This window comes from Dermacentor andersoni, chromosome 8 (assembly GCF_023375885.2).
Source record: "Dermacentor andersoni chromosome 8, qqDerAnde1_hic_scaffold, whole genome shotgun sequence".
NCBI classification, from domain to species: domain Eukaryota; kingdom Metazoa; phylum Arthropoda; class Arachnida; order Ixodida; family Ixodidae; genus Dermacentor; species Dermacentor andersoni.
The window spans coordinates 51,227,142-51,239,964 of NC_092821.1; positions in this window are offsets into that span (position 1 = coordinate 51,227,142).

The following is a 12,823-nucleotide window of genomic DNA, read 5'->3' on the forward strand; positions in this document are numbered from 1 at the left end:
TTTCTGCCACCCCCTGCTACGCTTCCCTTCCCTTGGAATGCAGTCGGTGACCCTTAATGACCATCGGTTATCTTCCCTCCTCATTACATGTCCTGCACATGCCCATTTCTTTTTCTTGATTTCAACTAAGATGTCAATCACTCGCGTTTGTTCCCTCACCCAATCTGCTCTTTTCTTATCCCTTAACGTTACACCTATCATTCTTCATTCCATTGCTCGTTGCGTCGTCCTCAATTTAAGTAGAACCCTTTTCGTAAGCCTCCCGGTTTCTGCCCCGTAGGTGAGTACTGGTAACATACAGCTATTAAACACTTTCTCTTGAGGGATAATGGCAACCTGCTGTTCATGATCTGAGAATGCCTGCCAAACGTACCCCAGCCCATTCTTATTCTTCGAATTATTTCAAACTCATGATCCGGATCCGCAGTCACTACCTGTCCTAAGTAGATGTATTCCCTTACCACTTCCAGTGCCTCGCTACCTATCGTAAACTGCTGTTTTCTTCCGAGACTGTTAAACATTACTTTAGTTTTCTGCAGATTAATTTTTAGACCCACCCTTCTGCTTTGCCTCTCCAGGTCAGTGAGCATGCATTGCAATTGGTCTCCTGATCGAGTTATTAAGAAAGGCAACATCATCAGCGAATCGCAAATTACTAAGGTATTCTCCATTAACTCTTATCCCCAATTCTTCTCAATCCAGGTCTCTGAATACCTCCTGTCAACACGCTGTGAATATAGCATTGGAGAGATTGTATCTCCCTGCCTGACGCCTTTCTTTATTAGGATATTGTTGCTTTCTTTATGGAGGACTACGGTGGCTGTGGAGCCGCTATAGATATATTTCAGTATTTTAACATACGGCTCGTCTACACCCTGATTCCGTAATGCCTCCATGACTGCTGAGGTTTCGACTGAATGAAACGCTTTCTCGTAATCAATGAAAGCTATATATTTGGGTTGGTTATATTCCGCACATTTCTCTATCACCTCATTGATAGTGTGAATGTGGTCTATTGTTGAGTAGCCTTTACGGAATCCTGCCTGGTCATTTGGTTGACGGAAGTCTAAGGTGTTCCTGATTTTATTTGCAATTACCTTAGTAAATACTTTGTAGGCAACGGACAGTAAGCTGATCGGTCTATAATTTTTCAAGTCTTTGGCGTCCCCTTTCTTATGGATTAAGATTGTGTTAGCATTCTTCCAAGATTCCGGTAAGCTCGAAGTCATGAGGCATTGCGTATACAAGGTGGCCAGTTTTTTCTAGAACAATCTACCCACCATCCTTCAACAAAGCTGCTTTTACCTGATCCTCCCCAGTTGCCTTCCCCCTTTGCATAGCTCCCAAGGCTTTCCTTACTTCTTCCGGCGTTACTTGTGGGATTTCAAATTCCTCTAGACTATCCTTTCTTCCATTATCGTAGCGGGTGCCACTGGTACTGTATAAATCTCTATAGAACTCCTCAGCCACATGAACTATCTCATCCATATTAGTAATGATATTGCCGGCTTTGTCTCTTAACGCATACATCTGATTCTTGCCTATTCCTAGTTTCTTCTTCACTGCTTTTAGGCTTCCTCCGTTCCTGAGAGCATGTTCAATTCTATCCATATTATACTTCCTTATGTCAGCTGTCTTACGCTTGTTGATTAACTTAGAAAGTTCTGCCGTTCTATTCTAGCTGTAGGGTTAGAGACTTTCATACATTGGCGTTTCTTGATCAGATCTTTCGTCTCCTGCGATAGCTTGCTGGTATACTGTGTAACGGAGTTACCACCGACTTCTATTGCACATTCCTTAATGATGCCCATAAGATTGTCGTTCATATCTTCAACACTAAGATCCTCTTCCTGAGTTAAGGCCGAATACCTGTTCTGTAGCTTGATCCGGAATTCCTCTATTTTCACTCTTACAGCTAACTCATTGATCGGCTTTTTATGTACAGTTTCTTTCGTTCTCTACTCAAGTGTAGGCTAATTCGAGTTCTTACCATCCTATGGTCACTGCAGCGCACCTTGCCGAGCACGTCCGCATCTTGTATGATGCCAGGGTTAGCGCAGAGTATAAAGTCTTTCATTTCTAGTCTCGCCAATCGGGCTCCTCCACGTCCACTTTCGACTATCCCGCTTTTGGAAGAAGGTATTCATTATCCGCATATTATTCTGTTCTGCAAAGTCTACTAATAACTCTCCCCTGCTATTCCTAGTGCATATTCCCCCACTGACTTGTCTCCAGCTTGCTTCTTGCCTACCTTGGCATTGAAATCGCCCATCAGTATACTGTATTTTGTTTTGACTTTACTCATCGCCGATTCCACGTCTTCATAGAAGCTTTCGACTTCCTGGTCATCATGACTGAATGTAGAGGCGTAGGCCTGTACGACCTTCAATTTTTACCTCTTATTAAGTTTCACAAGATCTGCCACCCTCTCGTTAATGCTACAGAATTCCTGTATGTTACCAGCTATATTCTTATTAATCAGGAATCCGACTCCTAGTTCTCGTTAAGCATCTTCATCCATCTGTTTTACAGCGCGCGGTGCGTATAGTGCCATTAGTAGCGTACTGCACGCTTTTAGTAGGCGATAATCTAAACGCGCCGCCGCTACCTGCAGCAGGCGGCGCGATGTGGGCATCGCGTCTCGCTTCGGCGGCATCCGGCGTCGCCTACCAGCTCTACTTCTTTTCGGTTTCCCGCCGCCTTCGTAAAACACCACGCAATCGGAAAACGACAAAACGCGTCTCGGACCGCCTGAGCACCACCAGCTCGAAGCGCTTCGACATATCGTGCCGCGGCGATCCGCGCGACGGCACGAGATAGCTGCGAGATAGCGAGATAGATGCCCTGGCAGAACTATAGAAACCACCAAGACCAAATTTAGCAAAAAAATGGTGGCATGCTAAGGAAACTTTGTATGGTAACTGTTTTTGCTCCCGATAGGAGCAAAGACAGCAGCTATTTTGTATTTTGAACAAATGAGGGCCAATTTTTAGCGGCATGTACTGAAAATTTGCACTGTGTACATTGATTGTGTGCTTTCAAAACAGTTACTGAATATATTCATGTTCTCCCATTTTCAAAGGCGAAACCCTTAAACGGCCCCTCACCAGTCTGGCCATTTTGAGCTGACAAGCGCAGAGCATACAGTGCGCGATAACGATCGTGTCTGCAAAGTATTACATCGCTACGCATCGCGGAAAGATATGAAATTTCAAACCGAACGCTGTTTTCCCGTCTCCTCGCGGCCGCCGCGCTCCAAGCCCGAGTTTGACATGTACATATACGTACACATTTTTGTGCTGTAACGCCGCTCGTGGTGACACGTGACTTCAAGAATTATTCAAGGCAACATCTAGAAAAAGGGTTAACCGAGGGGCCAGCAAAGCCAAAAAAGACACCAAGGAAACATAGGGAAAATTACTTGCACTTACTTTTTGAATTAAAGAAATGATATATGAATGGCAATGAATGTGGATGAAAAAACAACTCACAACAAGATCACGTACTCGTGACGCTGCGGCAGAAAGGATGGCCGCCAAGGTTTGTGAGTGGTGGCGCTGGCTAACACTCCTATGCTTAGCTCTAGTAGTAACACATCAATACCCAAGAAAGTGGATGGGGAAACCGCGCCGCGGTAGCTCAATTGGTTAGAACATCGCACGCGTAATGCGAAGACGTGGGATCGTTCACCACCTGCGGCAACTTGTTTATTCATGCACTTTCATTTCCATTCATTTATCATTTCTTTAATTCAATTAGTAAGTGCAAGTAATTCTCCCTGAGTTGCCCTTGGTGTCTTTGTTGGCTTCTCATGATAAGACAACGTCTGTTATTTGAGTTATATATTGCTTGAATATACGAATTAAAGTTTAGAAAAATAATAAAAGCCACAAACCTAATGTGTGCGTGTTTTTGTTTTACTTCGCACCGCAGCAAGAGAGATGTACTTCCATTTCATGCTTGTTCCCACGTCCTGCAGTCGCGCGCGCAGAAGCCGAAAATAAGTCATTTTCTACCGTGTTCCAGCGCGGTATCATGCTCTGTAATCCGCTCGTGTGCGCCTCAGTATTTGTGTAGCACTGATTTACACCCCTAGACAGGTGTCCTCGTGCACAGCGCCCAAAATCGTGCGCTGCGCGAAACGCGACAATCGCAACAGCTCGCGCGCGACGCCGTCAGCGGAAGTGCGCCGCGCCGCAAAAAAAGCGAGGAGAAAAAAAATGGAGGCGGGGCCCGTGACGTATGCGTCACGTGATCCTGGAGGTCCAGAATGGGAGAACGCAGGGACAGAATTTCGCTTGCGGAGGCTTGATGGGACAAGTGGAGAGAGTGTCTCTTTTGGTAGTGGAGCTCGCCTTTTGAAATCATGGGTTCGCGGCACTGAAATATTTCTATTTGAAAATTGTTTGCGGCAGAAAGCTCCTTAGAGGACACGTAACAACTTCCAGCGTACAACCAAAATTTTCTATGGCGCCTGGTGAGGCGCCCTTTGTGTGGCTTATACCTCGATGGCCTGGAAAACGCGGCGTTCGTTACGGAAGGTCATGTGAGCGCGCCTCGCGCAGACACGCGCTCGTGCCAGTGCTCGCGCGTTCATCGTCGTCGTCTTCCTCCCCAGCTGGCTCCGGTGCTGCTCATCATGCGCCAGAGTTACCATGCTGCCTCTCGCATTCTTCATTGTCTTCTTCCCCAGCTGGCTCCGATGCTGCTCATCATGCCAAAAAGAAAGGCAAAGTTAAGGTAGAGTTAATTCATGCACTACAACACACCACCTTCGCTGGCAGTCCAACCGTTTGGTGGTTAAAAAGGGCGAATTAATACACAGTTAAGGTAGCACCATTTAGGGCACTCGAACCCACGACCTTTGGTGGGAGAAAACAATTAATAAGAAGAAAGAACGCATTCGAATGAGAATGTCAAGTAATTTAAAGGGCCCCTCACCAGGTCTGACAGCAATGCGCGCTAACGATCGTGTCTGCTAAGTATTACATCGCTACCATACGCGCCGCCGAAACAGCTTACATTTCAAGCCCAATGCCGTTTTCCTTCTCGCGGGCGCCGCGTCAGAAAAGCCGGAGGGTTAACGTACATGCGCAAGTGCGCCTGCGTACATGTCTGCTGTGACGTCGCTCATAGTGACACGTGACTTCGAGAATTGTTCAAGGCAATATTTGTTATGTGGGCAGTCTGTTGCTTCAATAGACGAATTAAAGTTTAGAGAAATAATAAAACACACAAACCGAATATCTGCTTCTTTTGATTTACTTAGCACCGCTGCAAGAGAGATGTACTTCCCTTTCGTCTGCATGTTGCCACGTCGTGCAATCGCGCGCGATCCAGCGCACGATCATTGTGATCCACTTGTGTCTATCTCAGTATTCGTGTAGTACTGCCTTATAGCGCCAGTCAGCTGTTCTGGCGCAGAGCACGCAAAATTGTGCGCTGCGCGAAACGAGACAAACGCAACAGATCGCGCGGCACACAGTCAGAAAAAGTGCGCCGCGCAGCAAAAAAAAAAAAAAAAAAAAAAGCGACGGAAGAACGTGCGCAGCTTGCACTAGTGGCGCAGGCTGGAGTCTACAGAGGAACTTGTGATCACCTAGCTTTTACCTGTCTTGCCTATGTTGTTTGTAGGTTTTGCGAGGTTATGCTAGGTTTTGCTAAGTTGTTGGTAGAATCGGCTAAGTCGTTTCTAGGTTTTGCGAGGTTATGGTAGGCTTGGCTAAGTTGTTTTAGGTTTTGCGAGGTTATGCTCGGTTTTGCTAAGTTGTCTCAGCAGGCTTCACGCTGGAAGTTTTCGAGCAGTCGCAGGCCGGGATCGCTCTCTCGGCGACGTCGAGCGTTCAGGCGCCGACTCTCGCGTTCCACTGAAACTCGGGCTCCTCTGGCTCCTCGACTCGGCGTCGCCTCTCCTCAGCCGCAACATGGGCGCGGTGTTGCGGATCAGCTCGGCGGCGACGCATCGCTTCTCGCTTGGCAGTACGGCGCTCTACGTGGTAAGCCGCTTCTTCTTCGGGCGTCCGGACTTTATTCGGCCTTAGCACGTACGCACGGAGTAGAGGAGGCGAGAAGCGTGTCGCCGTACCGGTTGTTGCGAGCTTTTACTCGCCTGTGACGTCACGACTCCGGCCTAGGCGCGTAGGGTGCGAGGAGGCTACGTGGCTCGGTGTTCTCGCTGGTGGTTGCTAGGCAACGTGAGGCGGCGCACAGCTGGGCTGAGTTTTCTGGTAATGCTCCACGGCGTAACTAAAAGCTTGAACAGCTTCGCTGTTAAAAGAAGGCGGGCCGTTACGTATATGTGCCACGCAATCCTCGAACTCCTGTATGGGAGAACGCAGGAGAGGAGGCTAGATGGGGCAAGTGGAGCGTGTTATATTGGCGGTGAAGCTCGCCTCCTGAAACATTGGGCTCGCGGAACTGAAATGTTGTTATCTCGGCTATTAATGAACCAATTTGAAAAATTATTGTGGTAGAACGCTCCGCAGACGGCACGTAACAACTTCCAGCATATAACCGAAGTTTTCTGTGTAGCCTGGTGAGGGCCCCTTTAATGAATGAAATTTGCGGTTTAAGTAAAGCACCATTATAAGAGCGCACGTGCGTGATTGGTCTCAGCGCCTGCAGCGAAATTACGTTGATTATGCCGCGAAGCGCGTCTCCGCCCCAATGGATGGATGAATGGATGGATGGATGCATGGATGGATGTTATGAGCGTCCCCTTTGGAACGAGGCGGTGAGTTGCGCCACCAAGTTCTTGCTATTATAGTGTCTAATGTCCTACCTTGGTTAAACACTAAAAAAATCAGTATGAACTCCCACACCCAAATTTTCTGATCCTCTATTGCGAACTGCGCTTTTGTACGTCTCCGTTTTTTGTCGTTTCCCTGCTTTTCTTCCACCAATCCTCCAATCGCCTCTTACTAATCCTTATTGCGGACATGTTTACTTTTCCACTTCTCTCGCTGAACCCAAGGGCTTCAAGGAGGCCAGTGGTGCCTAAATCGACCGCTAGGTAGACGTCTTCCCATTCTAATAAAACATGCTGCATAGTTTCCCTAGCTTTACCGCAGCAAGCACATGCTTCTTCTTCCTTCTTCTTTATATCTCGCTTTATAGGTGCGTGTTCTAAGGCATCCCGATCTCGCTTCGAAAAGTATAATGAGCTTCCCTTTGAGTTTTCATAAATTGTTGCTCTCCTGATTGTTTTTTCCTCTTAAGTAGTTAGTCATGGCAGGTTTCTTTTCAATTGCCGCCACCAATGAGATTATTTCAGCCTCTCTGACTTTCCGCTTGACGTTCTTTGTTGCTGTGTTGCCCACACTACAGGCCGCATACTTGCTGGTAAGCTTCCTAGTTCTTTTCCTCCGTTGTGAATCAATGTTTTTCCTGTACAGATACCTCGACACCCTCCCAGCCCATTTACTTTCTTCCGTATTCCTTAGTCGTCCCTCATACTCAATTTTACTGCGAGCTTCCCTCACTTCAAAACTAGTCCAGCCCATATCACCATGCGCGCAGCTTCATTTGTAGTCTTCCCGTGAGCGCCAAATGCGAAGCGACCCACTAAACTTTGGTACACATCGAGTCCTGATTGGACCTCTGATTTAAAGCAAACAATTATATAACCGGATTTCCAAAAGTAAGTCCTGGAACTATTACACCTTTCCACATACCTCGGAGCTCCTCCTACCTATTGTATCCCCATAGCGCTCTGTGCTTCATTATGGCTGCCATTTCTCTTCCACTTCACTGTTATTGTTTTTTTTTTCCTGTTTCCATATATCTATTGCCTATGTTTATACATATACCAAGCTATTTATATTCTGTTACCCGAGGTATTTCCTGGCCCTGTATCGTCACTGTCTGTTCACTGTTTTCATTGAATAAAATAACACCTGATTTTCTAACTAAATTATTGCCTTCCTGTCAACAGATATTAGCCAGATGTTGCAAATCAATTTGCTTCTTAGCTAGCAACACAATGCCGTCCGTATAAAATAAACCTGGAAGCTGCTGCTCTACTACTGTACCCGCCTATTTCTATAAGAGATTAAAGCCGATATTACTTCCTTATAGTGCCCTCTCCATCCTCACCATGTACATCATAAACAGCAGTGGGGATAAAGGGCACCCCTGCCTCAGTCCCTTGTTGATATCAACTTTCTCCTCGCTCCCCATCCCTTCCCATTCAACGCAAACAACATTTTCTAGGTAAATCTCTTTCAAAAGCTGTAGACAATCGTCACCTAAGCTTTCCCCTTCCAGAATATCCCACAAAATGTTGCGGTCTACGTTGTCATAGGCTCCTGTAATGTCTAAAAAGGCCACATAAAATGGTCTGCTTTCTACTTTTGATATTTCAATACACTAAGTAAAAACAAACGTTATTATCCAAGCGCCTACCTATCCTGAAGCCATTATGTAGTTCTCCCAAAATTCCATTATACTCTGCCAATGCTTGAAGCTTTAATTTGATTGCCTGCATTGTTATCCTGTATATTACCAATGTAATGGGAAACGGTCTATACGAATGAATTCTATCTTTCTCCCTCTTACCTTTATGAATTAAATTCATTCTACTTTGTCGCCAACTGTCTGGTATTCGTCTATCCTTTAAAGCTTTTTCCAATGCTTTCACCAGAGCTTCCTTACTTTTTGGTCCTAGTTCATTAATCAGCCTAACGGGAACCTTGTCTAGCCTTGTGGCTCTGCGCTTAGGAATTTTCTCTTCCGCTTTCTTCCAGTTGAAATTTACCAGCACCAGCTCCTTTTCTGCCTGGCTCTCTTTCATGCTCTTTTTTTTCTTCGAATACAACCTCGTCATTGCCTTGGAAAGATTCGGCTGTTATTTTTCGGATGTAGTTTATTGCCGCTTCTCCTTCTAGTCTGCTTTCATCTTCGTCTAGGATATGTTGTTGTATTGTTGTTGACTTCCTGCTGAATAATTTTATGTGGTTCCAAAATATTCTAAGTGCGGCCTTCTTTTTCTCACGTAGTTCTGACAACCAACGTTCACTTTCACCTTTTAATTTTGCTTGCATCAATATTTGAACCATAGACTTTTTCTCCCGGTATATTTCTCATTTACTGGTTACTTCATCCTGCGGCAACTGCGCCTTCTTTGCCTGCATGTGCTCTTGGGATGCTTTCTGTCGTTCGGCAATCGCTTCTCGTATCTCCCTGTTCCACCAGCTTTTCGGTTTCTTTTTTTCCTTTCCAATTAACATGTTGTTTCTCTTTCCGTATTTCTGTCGTTATTACACTTAGAAGCTCACTATATTTCCACTCTTTATTTGGCCATTTGCCAAGTTCTTCCTCGACGACTATATTTGTTATTTGTTCAGTGTTCAAATTTGGACTGGCCATGTTGCACTCCTTGCTCTCTTTCCCAACTACATATCCCATTTTCAAAATGATGTGTTTATGGTCACTCCCTATGCTGCTACTCCCACGTCATCAATGACCATTTCTCTCAACTTATTATGAATTCCTTCTGTTCTCAGACAGTATTCAATGGTTGATTGCCGGTTTCCCACTTCCCACGTGATCTGCCCTTCACACTTAGACCCATGTGTTCACGATAGAGAGGTTATGTTGCTCACAAAGGTCTAGCGTTGACTTCCTGTTGTTGTCAATAGAGCCATCTAAATCCTGTATGTGGGCATTCGTGTCACCTAATACGATAATTTCAGCACCATTCCCGAAACCCTTAATATCAGCGCTTATGCATTCCACTAACTCTTTATTCTTCTCTGTGCAATTATTTCCGGTCCACAAATACGTAACGCCCAGCCAAGTTTTTTTCCCACTTATTGTACCTGATAACCAAAGATGCTCTTGACATTTTGAATTTAGTCTTTTCCATTTGGCTCCCTGATGGATGAGCATTCCGACTCCCCCTCCCTTTCTTTCCGACTTAATTCTGTTGCGCCCTTCCCAAACATAATTCTCAATAACTGGTGGCTCTTCTGAGTCTCTAAGGTGCGTTTCTGTAACGGCATACACCCCTATTTGTTCTCTATTTAATCGCTCCGCAATCTCTGCCCACTTTTCCTTTTTTCTGCCGCCTTGCATGTTTGTAGCCTATTGCATGGCGAGCTCTCTTTCTTGCTTTCCACCTTTTTCTGTTATTGACGGCGACGCTATACTGAGGCTCCCTTAGGGGACCTTCTTCATTACTACTTACTCTGGCGTCCTGAGCGCCCCTGGGCCCCCTAGAAAAGCAACAGCGCGACCACCAATTCGCCAGCCCACTTCATGTGCCAGCCTGTAATTGAAGTGGATCCCGTCTCGTTTAAAACCACCACACCTTCTCACTTCCCTGTTTACTTCGACCACCTCGAAGCCTTTATCTCGGCTCATTTTCCGTATTGCCTCATTAGCAGCCATTACGGCTCTTTGTACGTTACTGTCGCATACAGGCACCTCCGGCACCGTGCACACCACGATCTGCACTTGAGGGGATAGCTTGCGCAAGTTGTCCACCCCCTTCGCCAAGCGCTGGGTTAGTGCTCTCCCTTTCCTGTTCAGGACGTCATTTAGCCCACCTGCTACTATGACAAGATTGCGCACGTGGGCAATACATTTAAAGGGGCTTTAAGTACCGGAATCTTGGAAGAACGCTAACATAATCCTAATCCATAAGAAAGGGGACGCCAAAGACTTGAAAAATTATAGACCGATCAGCTTACTGTCCGTTGCCTACAAAGTATTTATACTAAGCTAATCGCAAATAAAATCAGGAATACCTTAGACTTCTGTCAACCAAAGGACCAGACAGGATTCCGTAAAGGATACTCAACAATAGACCATATTCACACTATCAATCAGGTGATAGAGAAATGTGCGGAATATAACCAACCCAAATATATAGCTTTCATTGATTACGAGAAAGCGTTTCATTCAGTCGAAACCTCAGCAGTCATGGAGGCATTACGGAATCAGGGTGTAGACGAGCCGTATGTTAAAATACTGAAATATATTTATAGCGGCTCCACAGCCACCGTAGTCCTCCACAAAGAAAGCAACAAAATCCCAATAAAGAAAGGCGTCAGACAGGGAGATACGATATCTCCAATGCTATTCACAGCGTGTTTACAGGAGGTATTCAGAGACCTCTGGAGTGGGAAGAATTGGGGATAAAAGTTGATGGAGAATACCTTAGCAACTTGCGATTCGCTGATGATATTGCCTTGCTTAGTAACTCAGGAGACCAATTGCAATGCATGCTCACTGACCTGGAGAGGCAAAGCAGAAGGGTGGGTCTGAAAATTAATCTACAGAAAACTAAAGTAATGTTTAACAGTCTCGGAAGAGAACAGCAGCTTACGATAGGTAGCGAGGCACTGGAAGTGGTAAGGGAATACATCTACTTAGGGCAGGTAGTGACCACGGATCCGGATCATGAGACTGAAATAACCAGAAGAATAAGAATGGGCTGGGGGGCGTTTGGCAGGCATTCTCAAGTCATGAACAGCAGGTTGCCACTATCCCTCAAGAGGAAAGCGTATAACAGCTGTGTCTTACCAGTACTCACCTACGGGGCACAAACCTGGAGGCTTACGAAAAGGGTTCTGCTGAAATTGAGGACGACGCAACGAGCCATGGAAAGAAGAATGATAGGTGTAAAGTTAAAGGATAAGAAAAGAGCAGATTGGGTGAGGGAACAAACGCGCGTTAATGACATCTTAGTTGAAATCAAGAAAAAGAAATGGGCATGGGCCGGACATGTAATGAGGAGGGAAGATAACCGATGGTCATTAAGGGTTACGGACTGGATTCCAAGGGAAGGAAAGCGTAGTAGGGGGCGGCAGAAAGTTAGGTGGGCGGATGACATTAAGACGTTTGCAGGGACAACATGGCCACAATTAGTACATGACCGGGGTAGTTGGAGAAGTATGGGAGAGGCCTTTGCCCTGCAGTGAGCGTAACTAGGCTGATGATGATGATGATGATGATGAAATACATTTCGCTCGCAGCGCCCTCGCACAGTTTTTCCACATGCGGCGCCTCAGCGGGAGAGCACCGTTTGAGCGACTCGACCATTCTAGTACACTCTACTAAACTATGGTGTCTAGATAACTAAACCAAAAGACCCGGCTCGCTCCTGCTGATCGACCGATCTCTGTGCTAACTGCGTTCGCTAGGTCCGTTGACCCACGCGCTAGCCATGCTTGCTTCACAAACGAATTGATAAAGTAGCAAAACCTAGATTTTCAACAAAAGCGCGCAAGACGCGCCACTCCTTCGGAAACCAGTACCTGAACATGCTCAGGCAACGTGTCGAGCCCTGGCTGGTGAGTGCAAGTGCTGTCACGTTCTGAGGTGGAGGCGGTGCACGTAATTTGCCCTATGATATTGCGGATGCGGAATCATTTGTACTCTATTGCACGACTATTGCATGAGTTCTACTTGGCCTATTGGTTGAGTTCATCGTGCTTGTTGTGACTTGGAAGAAGTTCGGTGAGCGGACGAATTCGCCTTTAACCAAAAACGGCGAGGTTCTGACTGGTGGTGTAGAAGTCGCGGGGTGCTTTTTTGGCTGCTGGGTCTACGTCGAACAAACTTTCCTGCGCCTGTGGCGCTTGTGCTGAGTCAGTCATGCCAGGTTATACCTTTCTCGCGCCCTACCCTCAATAAACATCACTGGTTTCCCCGGGGGAGCAATAGAGTCCGTAGTAGAGACAGGGCTTGCTCTCCTGGAGAGCAGGCCCTCGTGCCAGGCTTTTCGTATGCTGCTCTCTGTAACGTTCCGAAATAATTTTTAATGATCCGCTTTGGGTTAAATAAACGTCCTTCTGCAAACTATGTGGAAAAATAGTAG